Source organism: Aedes aegypti, chromosome 1 (genome assembly GCF_002204515.2).
Source record: "Aedes aegypti strain LVP_AGWG chromosome 1, AaegL5.0 Primary Assembly, whole genome shotgun sequence".
NCBI lineage: Eukaryota > Metazoa > Arthropoda > Insecta > Diptera > Culicidae > Aedes > Aedes aegypti.
In genome coordinates, this window is record NC_035107.1 from 75,577,946 (window position 1) to 75,591,008 (window position 13,063).

The following is a 13,063-nucleotide window of genomic DNA, read 5'->3' on the forward strand; positions in this document are numbered from 1 at the left end:
TGCCTTGTTTGACGCGAATGATTTCACGACTTCTGCCAGCTCTTCGTTCGTCACTCTCGCCACTTCTTCTCCTTCATCTGCCGCATACGGCGCTGGGGGCCATGGGCTTATGGGATGGTGCGGGAAGAGTACATCGATTATCGATCGCAGCAACTCAGGCGATTTCTCTTGGGGCGCTATGGCTCCTTTGGTCTTAGCCATTACCACTCTGTAGGCGTCACCCCATGGACTAGAATTGGCACTCTCGCATAGACTTTCAAAGCATGCCCGTTTTCGACTCTTGATTTCCTTTTTGAGAGCCAGCTTTGCCTCTCTGAATGCTGCACCGCGTTCCTCTCTTTGTGCTTCTGTGCGTGCGCGTTGCATTCTTCGTCTAGCCCGAAGGCAGATTGCTCGAAGGTTTGCAATTGATTCGCACCACCAATACACTGGCGGCCTGTTCTCTCTAGGAGGGGCTTTTCTCGGCATGGAAGCATCACACGCTCGTGATATCATAGCAACTAGCTCTTCACCGTTTAAGTTCAGAGTGTTTCGTTCGCGCCTCAGGGCTTCAGTGAATACTTCGCCGTCGAAGCGCGCTGTTTTCCATCCTCGGGCTTGGGTCGAGTTACATCGCGCTGCCTTCTGCCCGCCTGGTATTATACTATAGCGAATCGATTGATGATCGCTATGAGTATAACCGTCATCAACGCGCCAGTTCATGGTACCTAAAAGGTTAGGACTACAAAACGTCACGTCGATGATCGATTCTGCACCATTTCTGCGGAAGGTACTCACTGTACCCACATTTGCCAGCTCTACATTTAATGCGGCCAGGGATTCCAACAATAGCTGGCCTCTTTGATTGGTGCAGCGGCTACCCCACTCCACTGCCCATGCATTAAAGTCGCCAGCTATCACTACTGGCTGCCGATTAGCTAGTTCGGCCATCATCCTGTCAACCATGTGGGAAAATTCCTCAATCGACCACCTTGGGGGCGCGTAACAACTGCAATAGAACACGCCGTTGATTTTTGCTATCACAAAACCGTCATTTGAGCTAGAGACTACTTCTTGGATTGGGTATCGTCCTGTCGTCCCTATAGCTGCTAGCTGTTGAGACTTATCCGCCACCCAGTTCCCGTTGTTGGCTGGTATGCGGTATGGGTCCGATAATAACACCACGTCAGTTTTGGTTTCCGAGACTGACTGCCAAAGCAGCTGCTGGGCTGCATCACAGTGGTTTAAATTTAGCTGTGTTACTTCCGTTCTGGCTGCTTTGATACTCCGCTTGTGCTCGGACATTTGGGTCCGCCCGTTAAGTGTCCGTTGTCTGCTCTGTCGACACATATTAGGCACTTAGCGATTTGCTTACAATCGCTTGCCCTATGGCCTTCAGCGCCGCATTTTCTGCACATCTTACTTCTGTCGGGACCATTGCAATTCCACGACTTATGGCCCTTCCCGAAACACTTGAAGCAAACTTCAGGAGGCTGTTGTATGCTCAGCCGGCAAACCGACCAGCCTACCTTGAGTATGCCCAAGTTCTTCGCTTTGTTGGCCTCTGCGACCGGCAGCCTGATCGCCGCCACCTGGGTGCCCTGCGGGCCCTTTCTAAGGTGAATGGCCTTACTGGCTACGTCGATGTCACACTGCTCTTTGAGGGCAGCCGAGACCTCCGCTGCATCGGTGACCTCATCCAGATTTTTACACTGGAGAGTCGATTCAGCAGTAAGGGATCTTACATCAACCTCGTCACCAAGTACTTCTTGTGCCAGTTGCTTATAGACTGCACCCTTTTCCTTGGCGTCCTTCTTTAAGACTAGGATCATTTCACCAATCCTAGTTCGCCTTATGCTTCGCACGTCTGCGCCCAATGGCGATAGCTTCTCTGTGCTTCGCATCGCCTTCAGAACCTCGGCGTATTTTGCTTCCTCCGTTTTGATAACGAGGGCTTCGCCTAAATTCCTACGTTTCGCTGTTTTCGGTTTCCTCTGTTTTTTCTTATTTCCAACTCGTATCCACGGGTTGCTGTTGCCTTGAGCCCGTGGTTCCTGTGGATGCACTGCCTGGTTCCGGTTAACCCGTGGCTCCTTTTTCTTGGCTTTCTTGGCCTTAGGATTGGTGTTGGCCTCTCCTTTGTTGCCATGTCCTCTTGATCGCGGGGCTTGGCTCGTGCCAGCTTTTCCGCTTTGGAGGACGGCCGCGTAGGTCACTTTTCCCTTAGCAACCATACGTCTTTTCGCCACGTATTCATCCCCGGAAGCTTCCCTCTTCCGCATCGCGTATCGAATAATATCATCAGATATATTCGCGTTGCCTGTGAAGGAAAACACTTCGGTCTGACACGACCTAGTGTCTTTTTGGCCTTCTACCTTGCCCAGTTGTTCCTTGGCTTTCTCGTAGTACATTCTCTTGTACATTGTGTGGCAAGCACAATAATACTCTATGCCCAGGGAGTCGAGAAAATTTCCTGACCGGACCGGGAATCGAACCCACCGTCTCCGGATTGGCGATCCAAAGCCTTAACCACTAGGCTAACTGGAGACCCAAGTAAAATTATATTACACTTAATCATTATCTTTATACAACAAACGGACTAATTCTCTTTGAGTTACATTACAGGCGCAAAAATGGATTAATTTTGTATCACTTACCGGTAGTTAGTAGAGCGGAGCCGGAAGAATTTTCCCTCAATGCGGAGCCGGAACGGGTACACAGGAGCCGGAACGGGCAACAGCCACGGCAGGAAAGGAACAGAATGAAACGGCTAAACAGAGAAGACGGTGGAAAATTGTCAGCATTTGTATTGAATTGCATGCGTTTTTTTCACTTACCGGTAGTTCTGCAGAGCCGGAATAGCTCGATATCAACGGAGCAGGAACGGAATAGTAGAGCAGGAACGACAGTAGAGCAACAGCGGCGCAGGAAACCGGCAATAAAAGTGAACTTTTTTTTTTAAAAAAAGGGCAACTTTTCCGTGAATGCGCAGCCAACTATGCTTTGCACAAGCTTTGCTAAACACGTTTTGACAGGTGCACCGTGTGCGTAACGCTTTTCATGGTCATGATTTGGAGCTCATGAAAATGGTTGCTCTGAATCATGATAGTGGTAGCTCAGCTTCAAAAATCATGAGTCTGAATCATGATTTCGTCCCAAGACCAATTTATAATTTTCATGATTCGTAAATCATGATAATGGGATCAGATTTTTTCCCGTGCATTAACTATTAAATTGCTTTTTATTTTTCTTAAATCATCTTTTCTGGGGTCAAGAAGGAAGTGGGCACTGTTTTTTTCAATACAAAATGATTTTCTTTTTCTTTAAGTAAAACTCTTTTTTTTATCAAAATTTCGTAAGTGCAACTTTAAAAGAACATCAAAAATAAAATATCAAAAAATATTTAAGTGTGTTAACTTTAATTTGAACCAAATCAATGAGAGAAATTCGGAAACTGGTGAGGTGGGCACTTTATTTTGCCTATCAGTGTAATTTTTGTTACCCTGTGTTGTAGGCCACCCTAATAGGGAAGCTTGATTTCAGTCTTTCTTGTGATCATGTCATCGCCAAATAACTACACACATGATTTGCCGTAGATTGCAGTAATTCTTTATTGTTTCCGTTTAAGATTTACTCTTCTTAGTTATTACACGTTGATTTGTTCTTTAGCCATCCGATTTATTTGTTTACTTTATTGATTATTAACTTCATACCGTTTCATTACGCTACACCATTGTGTTCCAGGGGCATGACATTTTCAAATGACGCTCACCCATAGCTTTTAGTTTGCATGTCCGCTTGACGTGATTTCTTTACTCATTTATTTAATTTTGTTTGTTTATTCTTTGAATATATATTTGCTAGGTTTGTCTTTGAAAGATGTACCACTCCCTTCCGTTAAATCAATTGGTTCAAATGTACGAATGCTACTTGCTTCGGAACATCGCTCAGCTTACAACTACGAAACACAATCACTGTGTTTTATAATATTCACGCTACAACTAACTTTTTTTTATTATTTTTCTCATCTCAACTTAATAAACATAGTAAGGCAAATCAAAAAAACATATCTCTCGATTCTAACACCAACAATAACCACGCACAATCGCTCAATTTGTTGTTTTTTTTTTTATTAAATGTAATCCTAAATGATTGTAATAAAACCCAATCCCGTTCGGAACCTTTGAGGTCGACTCGCCAAACTCTCGAGGGAAAGAAGACAATAGATTTTTTTTATTAAAAGAACACATTATACTGTTTTCGTCGGTTCATCCGCAGTAGATAAGGTAATTAAACTAAGCAGAACAGAATTAGAGCAAAAATAGAAAACAAAACAAACATCGTGTGAACAGAGTGAAAACAAAACGTAAGAAAAAAGTACGCGCGGCCAAGGAAGCAAAATCTAGATTTAGAATTGATTAAATTCGATTCACTAAGCTGCTAATAGTACGCATGAAGGGGCCTCTCGCTCTCTTCGCTACAAATACTTGCTCATAGTACAGGAATGAGTTTTAATTTTTTTTTGTCGCTTGCAGTTCTAGGAGAAGCAGGATTTTTTTTTCGTTTCAATAAATCCGGTATTGCACCGAGTTAGTGTTACTATTAATGGAGATAGTTTTGGAAACCAGAAGCCATTGTTGCTTAAAGAGTGTCTTGTGTTATATTCTTTTTTTTAGTGATTGCCTTAAAGATATAGGTAGAATTTGCTACTTTTCCTCGCAGTTATCAATACTTACTACAGCTTGGATTTTTTTATCGACCTGGTCTAAGACGATTTATCAATCGCAATGTATGATTGGCTAATCGGTAGCGGAACTTTCATTCAAATTGGAGATCATCGTTCTGCGTCTACCGTTGTTTTGCGATAAATTTTCTCAATTTTAATTTCTTCAGGGTGTTTAGATTCGCATCTAACCGTTTTGCGGTTATTTTAAGTGGATAATTCATCAATGCTTACAGGAGGTTAGCTCTATCTGCTAGAAGTGTATCATCTTTTACCTAAGAAATTTAGTTATGCTGTTAGTACTTTGTTATTTATTAAGTGTTAATATTTTGCTTAGTCTTGACTATTCGTTTTTGTACAAAATGATTTCATCCTCTACTAGAACGGGTTCTACGCCAACGTTACTGCAATCCCTATTAGACTGAAGGTAAAGTTGAATTCTTCGGGGCTGTGTTGCGGTTGATTAAGCTTGCTGCTCCTGAAAGTATCCCTCCGTAGATTTTCTGAAAAGAAAATTTAAAAAAAAAAAATGTTAAGAAAAATGTAAAACCTATGTCACACTAAGAACAAAAATAAAATTGGAGTATCGCTACTCGATGGACAATAGATTCTTCGAAAGAATTGTCTTTGTAGAAACAATATAAAGGCCTCTACAACTCTTTTAACGTAATCAGTTATCTTCTCCTACTTTCTGATTGTTGAGCAGTTTATTAGCTTTTTGCCAAGCCTTAATATCGACTTAATCGTTCAGTATGATTTTTGAGCGTAAAAAATACACAAAATTTCTCTCAAGATCCTCGACTGTCAGATGACCAGAAACATGAACTTTCATTACTTACAAGAGTAATAAGTGATCTATTGGTTGTTAAACATTACACAGACCTCCACTTCAACTTTCCTAATATCTTTAAAGAATGCTTCACAATGGTTTTCACAAAGGCCTTTATAGAAGACTCGAAAGTGGTCTTCACAAAGACCTTCAATATGCAAAAAGGAGTCTACAAAGGCCTCCATAGAAATATCAAAGATATATCTAAAATTGTCTGTGAAGTGATTTTCACTGTGGTCTACAAGTTTTCTCAGATTGCTTCACAGAGGACTCCATACTCCACAGACCTTCATAGAAAATTACTATGAACATAATGTAAAATTACACCTTCAAAATGTATTCCTGCAGAAGCATTCTCCTAAAAGTCTACAGAATATTCTCCTGAAAGTCTGCAGAAGCATTTCACTGGAAGTGTGAAGGAACATTCTCCTGGAAGTCTGCAAAAGTATTTTCCTAGAAGTCCACAGACGCATTCTCTTGAAAGTCTGCACATTTTCCTTAAAGTCAAAAGAAGCTTTCGTTTAGAAGTCTGCAGAAGCATTCTCCTGAAAATCTGCATGCTCCTTACGGTCTGCAGAAGCATTCTCCTGGAAATCTGCAAAAGCATTCTCTTGAAAGTGTGCAAAAGCATTCTCCTGGAAGTCCATAAAAGCATTCTCTTGGAAGTACTCTTCTGGAAGTCTGCAGATGCATTCTCCTGGAAGTCCGTAAAAGCATTCTTTTGGAAGTCTGCAGAAACGTTTTCCTGGAAGTCTGCAAAAGCATTCTCCTGTAAGTCTGCAGATGCATACTCCTGGAAGTCTGTAAAAGCATTCTCCTGTAGGTCTGCAGATACATTCTCCTTAAAGTCTACAGAAGCATCCTGGAAATTGACAGAAGCCTTCTACTGGAAGTCTGCAGAAGCATTCTCCTGGATATCTACAGAAGCATTCTTCTGGCAGTCTTCAGAAGTTTCCACTGGAAGTCTCCAGAGGCTTCCCTTGGAAGCCTTCAGACGCTACCCTTCCCCCATAGGCTTGCTCTGGAAGTCTCCAGAGGCTTCCCCTAGATGTTTCCAGAGGCTCCAAAAGGCTTACTCTGGAATCTCCAGAGGCTTCCCCCTGGAAGTCTTCAGAGGCTTCCCCTGGAAGTCTCTAGAAGTTTGCTCTGGGAGTCTCCATAGGCTTCCCCTGGACGTGTCCAGAGGCTTCCCCTGTACGTCTACAGAGGCTTTTCCTAAGTGGCTCCAGAGGCTAACTCTGGAAGTCTCCAGAGGCTTCCCCTGGAAGTCTTGCAGAGGCTTCCCTAGAATCTTCTGGAGGCTTCCCTATTAGTCTTCTGGAGGCTGTGGTGGATGCGGCCCTGTATACGCATTGGACTTATCCATAAGCGCAAATTAAAGTAAACAACACATCAGCATAAAGGCGACACGCCACCCGGGCGATGAACGCATTTATGCTGATGTAGCGAATAGCATGTAGGTCTGAATAAGAATTAATGGAATTATTCCTAGTTAGAACCCCAAAGGAGTCGCGTCGTCTCTTAGTTCGATGACCATCCAGTTCCATCCCAAAGTCACAAGTGCATAACCTCCACGTTCTATTACAAGGCTTCTCCTGCAAGTATTTAGAGGCTTCCCATGAAATTCTACAGAGGCTTCCCAGGAAGTCTTCTGGAGGCTTCCCCTGGAAGTTTCCAGAGGCTTCCTCTGGAAGTTCCCAGAGGCTTCCTCTGGAAGTCTGTCTGCACAGGCTTTCTCCTGGAAGTCTGTTTAAGCTTCTTCTGGCAGTCTCCAGAGGCTTCCCATGGTAGTCTGCAGATGCTACCTTTGTAAGTCTTTTGGAGGCTTCCCCTGGAAGTCTTCAAAGGCTTTGCTCGGAAGTCTCCAGAGGCTTTCTCTGGAAGTCTTCAGAGACATTTCCTGCAGTCTGCAGAGGCTTTCCCCTTGAAGTCTCCATAGGTTTTTCCTGGAAATTTGCAGAAACTTTCCCCTGGAATTCTGTAATTACTTTTCCCTGGAAGTCTTTAGAGGCTCCCCCCCTGGTAGTTTTCAAAGGCTTTTCCCTGGAAGTCTGCAGAGACTTTCCCCTGGAAGTCTCCACAGGAATCCCCTGGAAATCTGTATGTAGAGGTGTTTTCTAGAATTCTCCAGAGGATTCCCCTGAAGGCTCCACTTGCAGTCTCCATAGGCTTTCCCCTGGAAGTTTCCAGAGGCTTTCCTCTGGAAATATGTTTGCAAAAGCATTCCCTAGAATTCTCGAGAGGATTCCTCTGGAAGTCTCCAGAGGCTACTCCTTGAAGTTTCCAGAGGCTTCCCCATGACGTCTCCAGAGGCTTTCCCCTGGAAGCGTCTCCAGAAGCTTCTCGTAGAAGCGTCTCCAGCGGCTTCCTCTGGCAGTCTCCAGAGGCTTCCACTGGAAGTGTCGCTAGAGGCTTCCCCTTAAAGCGTTTTCAGAGTCTACCCACGGAAGTCTCCAGCGGCTTCCCCTGGAAGTCGCCAGAGGCTTCAGCTGGAAGTCTCCAGAGGCTTCCTCTGGCAGTCTTCAGAGGCTTGCTCTGGATGTCTTAACAGGCTTGCTTTGGATGTCTCCAGAGACTTGCTCCTGATGTCTTCTGAGACTTGCTCTTGATGTCTCCAGAGACTTGCTTTGGATGTCTCCAGAGGCTTCCCCTGGAGGGTTTGCTTTAGAAGTCTTCAGAGGCCTGCTCTCGAAGTCTCAAGAGGCTTGCTCTGAAAGCTTTCAGAGGCTTGATCTGGAAGTCTTCAGAGGCTTGCTTTGGATGTGTTCAGAGGCTTGCTGTAAATGTCTTCAGAGGCTTGCTCCGGCAGTCATCAGAGGTTTGCTATGGAAGTCTCTAGCGGCTTGCTCTAGATATCTTCAGCAGTTAGCTCTGGATGTCTTCAGAGGTTTGCTCTGAAAGTCTCCAGATGCTTGCTTTGGAAGTCTCCAGAGGCTTTCCCCTGGAAATTTCCAGAGGCTTTCCTCTGGAAATATGTTTGCAGAGGCATTCCCTAGAATTCTCGAGAGGATTCCTCTGGAAGTCTCCAGAGGCTACTCCTTGAAGTTTCCAGAGGCTTCCCCATGACGTCTACAGAGGCTTTCCCCTGGAAGCGTCTCCAAAAGCTTCGTGTAGAAGTGTTTCCAGAAGCTTCTCGTAGAAGCGTCTCCAGCGGCTTCCTCTGGCAGTCTCCAGAGGCTTCCACTGGAAGTGTCGCTAGAGGCTTCCCCTTAAAGCGTTTTCAGAGTCTACCCACGGAAGTCTCCAGCGGCTTCCCCTGGAAGTCGCCAGAGGCTTCAGCTGGAAGTCTCCAGAGGCTTCCTCTGGAAGTATCCAGAGGCTTCTTCTGGCAGTCTTCAGAGGCTTGCTCTGGATGTCTTAACAGGCTTGCTTTGGATGTCTCCAGAGGCTTCCCCTGGAGGGTTTGCTTTAGAAGTCTTCAGAGGCCTGCTCTCGAAGTCTCAAGAGGCTTGCTCTGAAAGCTTTCAGAGGCTTGATCTGGAAGTCTTCAGAGGCTTGCTTTGGATGTGTTCAGAGGCTTGCTGTAAATGTCTTCAGAGGCTTGCTCCGGCAGTCATCAGAGGTTTGCTATGGAAGTCTCTAGCGGCTTGCTCTAGATATCTTCAGTAGTTTGCTCTGGATGTCTTCAGAGGTTTGCTCTGAAAGTCTCCAGATGCTTGCTTTGGAAGTCTCCACAGGCTTGCTATGGAAGTCGCCAGAGGCTAACATTGGAGGTCTCCAGAGGCTCACATTGGAAGTCTCCAGAGGCTTCCCCTGGCAGTCTCCAGAGGCTTGCTCTAGAAGTCTTCAGATGTTTGCTCTGCAAGCCTCCAGAGGTCCAGTCTCCAGTCTCTTCACCTTTCAGTCTCCAGAACCTTCCTCTGAAGCACTTTCTCCGGGAGGTGACCGAGCTTCCGGTCCATCTGACCAGGAGCTCAAGCATGGTTTATCTGGGATGTAGCAGGAGTTCAACAATGGGCTCTGTTGAATCTCTACAAAAAAAAACCTCATGTCTGCAAGTAGCCCTCAACAAGCGACTTGGTACCGCTTCTAATGTTCATCAGCTCTCTGGAGTGCCAAACGGCACACCACGATAATTGCCAGTCAAATCCTGATTACGGTATACAGGTCACAGCGCAGAACAACGGATAGGAATTCGTCAAGACCAAAAACAATGTCCACCTCAGGATCAAGCAGCTGGTCACGAGCATCAAGTCAGCCGTTACTGCCGCAGAACGCGGACCGAAGCAATTGCAAATTTGGGGCGGAATGCCGAGAAAGCATCAATCCCGGTGAACGTAACAGCCGTTTTACAGGAGACGCCTAGGAGCAATCCGACCACTTGCTCGGAGACAAGAACGAGGGATACACTGTTACATCCTACTTGAGCACCCCTAGCGCAATCGAAACGTCATTTGACGTTCTGCTTCGTAAGACGAACTCATCATGTAGCCGAAGGGCTCGAACGAATCTCAAATATATGAGACAGTTAGTCTAATCTGAAACCTCAACCTAAACAGTTGTTAGCTATCCCGTGATCACGGTTCTCTTCAACCAAGCTCTTATAATTTATCCGCTTCGCACCTTCAGTCCACTTCGGTACGGCCCTACCAGTAAAGTTATAAAAACACCAGGAGAACAGGAAGATCCCGTAAAGCAGAGAAGTGGCAATGAGTGCATCAGAGAGCAGGATAACGGCGCAACGTGAAAAGCTAGAAGGAGAAGAATGCAGCACGTGAGGAGAGGAAGAAAAAAGAAAGGAATCGAAGATGAAAGAAAAGCGACGGTCAACTCGTGAGAGGTTCAAGGGCGATGCTCTTATCATTGAGGCAAGTGACAAGACAACCTACGCGGCGATTCTCAGGAGAGTGAGAGTGGATCCAGATCTGAAGGAGATGGGTGAAAACGTGTTGGAGATATGCTATTTGAACTGAAGAAAGATAAAACAATCAAGAGTTCAGCCTGCCGGGAGCTCTTCGCGAAGTCGCTGAGCAACGAGGCAAGTTTGAGAGCCTTATCTCAGGAGGCAGTGATCGAACAGAAAACGACGTGAGGGCGCACTAACGTCTCAATGCAACCTGGAAGAAGCACCGCAGTCCATCCGACTGAGGTGAGCGTACGGGGGTATGCAAATAGCGACGATTCGAATACCAGTCGCAGCAGCCAAAGAACTTGTCGAGGCTGTAGCCTAGTGTCTAGCGGAAGGCTGCTTCCCAAACAGAAGAAAGGTACAGAAGCTGGTGTTGCTGCCAAAACCGGGAAAACCGCTAGGAGAATTTGCTTCGTATAGACCAATATGCTAGCTGGATACTCTTGGTAAACTACTGGAGGCAAGCTGACGATCTGCACGGAAAGCGAGAATAGATTGTCCAAAAGGCAGTTCAGATTCCGTAAAAAGACTTCAGCGATGGATGCCATTCGGACGGTCATCGTGTGCGCGGAGCAAGCGTCCAAGCAGAAAAGGAGAGGCAATCGATACTGCGCAGTGATAAAGATAGATGTTAACAACGCGTTCAGTGCCAGTTGGGAGGCTATCGCCGCAGCCCTACACAGAATGCGATCCCTGTATAAAGTTCTCCAAAACTACTTTCAGAACCGGGTACTGATTTACTACGCAAATCGGAAACGGATGTCTACGAAAGTAACGGCGGGAGTTTTACAGGGATCCATACTGTCCAACACTGGGGAATATGATGTACGATGAAGTGCTAATCTTGACACTGTTCAATGGAGTTGAGATTGCCGGGTTCGCAGATGACGTCGTTTGGAGGTCTCCAGAGGCTTCCCCTGACAGTCTGCAGAGGCTTCCCATGGAAGTCACCCCAGGATTTACTCTGGAAGTCTCCAGACAAATCCATTGGAAGTCAGAAGCATTCCCTAAAATTATCCAGATTCTTCAGAAAGTTACTAAGTTCCATTAGCAAGCCCATCCGTAAGGTCTTCCGTCGTCAGACGCCACCTTCGACGATGCCGGCCTTCTCCCATTTTGCTTCCTAATCACTGAGCAGTTAGGTACTAGGGATGGCAGCATTCGTTTCTTAGAAGAGGCAGCCAATCCACTGGTTTGCTGCTGTGACACACAAGTATCGTTAACTGAATTAGTGAACTGCGACAATTGGCCAGTCTGATCAGTTCACTGGTTCAGATGAAGTTCACTGGATCGGCAAGCGAGACTGGATCAGCACAAGTCTCAAATTCGACAACAGAATCAGAGAGATCGACCGCAGTCGACATTCTGGGAACATTCAGGAACGATCAACTTCAACTTCAGCTCATCGTACAGGGCTTTATATTTTCCAAAGAGGCAGCGACTATTGTCGCGAAGGGACTACGTAGATCAATGCCGAATATATATCTATCACTAGACTAAAAATCATAACTTCTCATTTTTTAAGTTGCCTGAGGTAAGGTACCATGGTCTCGTATAGCAAGTTACACGACTCCGAAGTAAGTAACTTGCTGTGCAAGTCATACTCGTAGAGTAAGTACAACTTCATTCATCCGATCTGCGGTGACTGTAACATGAGGAACACCGTAGAACCGGCTAACTGCGTGTGTCTAAACTTCCAGAGCCTCTTGCGGATACTGGTAAGCATCCTGAAACTAGTCAAGCACTAAGAAAGAAAGGTGAAGATACTCAGCTCATGTAGCAAGAATAGCCTTTTTTGGGAAGCTCATAGTCGTTTGATGCTCGCCGAGGACTACGATAGTGATGGACTTTAGCGTCTATTATTCAAGAATGCGCCAGACGGTTTTGTGCGAAGAATTAGGCGCAATAGTCGAAGAGTGATTTCCAACAGATCCATTCAGTTTGTTTGCTTCGCAGAAGATATTCTTGATCGTACTCTCGAAAAGGTGACAGATCAGTTCACCTACCTTAAACATGAGGCAGTTGGGCTACTCGTGAATGCATTGAAGACCAGGTATATGCTGCTAGACGGAACATAGCTCAATAGGACTTTCCTAGGAATCATTGTTACGAATGAGAATCTTGTCTATCTTGGATATTTCCTGACAACTCATAACAGCGTTAGCCGTACAGTACGAAGTTGTGGTCGACGTCCGCATTACATGTACCATGTATACGCTTCCAACGGCAGTCTTCTACGGATACAAAACGTGGACTATGCTGGATCAGTATGGAAAACACCATGGGTTAGGAGCGTCTTGTTCTTAGAACCAATTTTGGAGATGAGTTACGGCAAAGGATGAATCATGTGCTGTTATCATTTCGATGAATCCCAGTATTCGAAAGGTGACGGAAGCTAGAGGATGGATGTGCTGTGTTGCAAACATGATCGACAGGTTTCGTCTTCGGATCCACTTGAAACAAGAAGACGTCATGAACAGAAAACTAACTGAACCAAGACCAAGTGCACAACCTTTTGGTGATCGTGGGAACGAGGAAACGGCAAATGTTTAACAAAATGTTTACACGAACACCACCAAGCCAAAGATTAAGATTAGGATTCATATAGAATAATCACAAAAATCTGCTAAGGTCTATCTTGGTCTACCAAGAACTCCGGCAAGAGATTAACAAGGATTTTGAA

General features: G+C 45.3%; 1 protein-coding gene across 1 annotated transcript in view; it reads right to left on the bottom strand.

Moving 5' to 3' along the window:
* Positions 1 to 3,565: 3,565 nt before the first annotated feature.
* Positions 3,566 to 13,063, bottom strand: part of LOC5569927 (midnolin homolog) — a 75,947-nt gene continuing 66,449 nt past the window's right edge. Inside the window, exon 5 of the mRNA XM_001658774.2 lies at positions 3,566 to 5,205. The gene's annotated coding sequence lies outside the window, so the exon portion shown is untranslated. The remainder of the gene's footprint in view (positions 5,206 to 13,063) is intronic.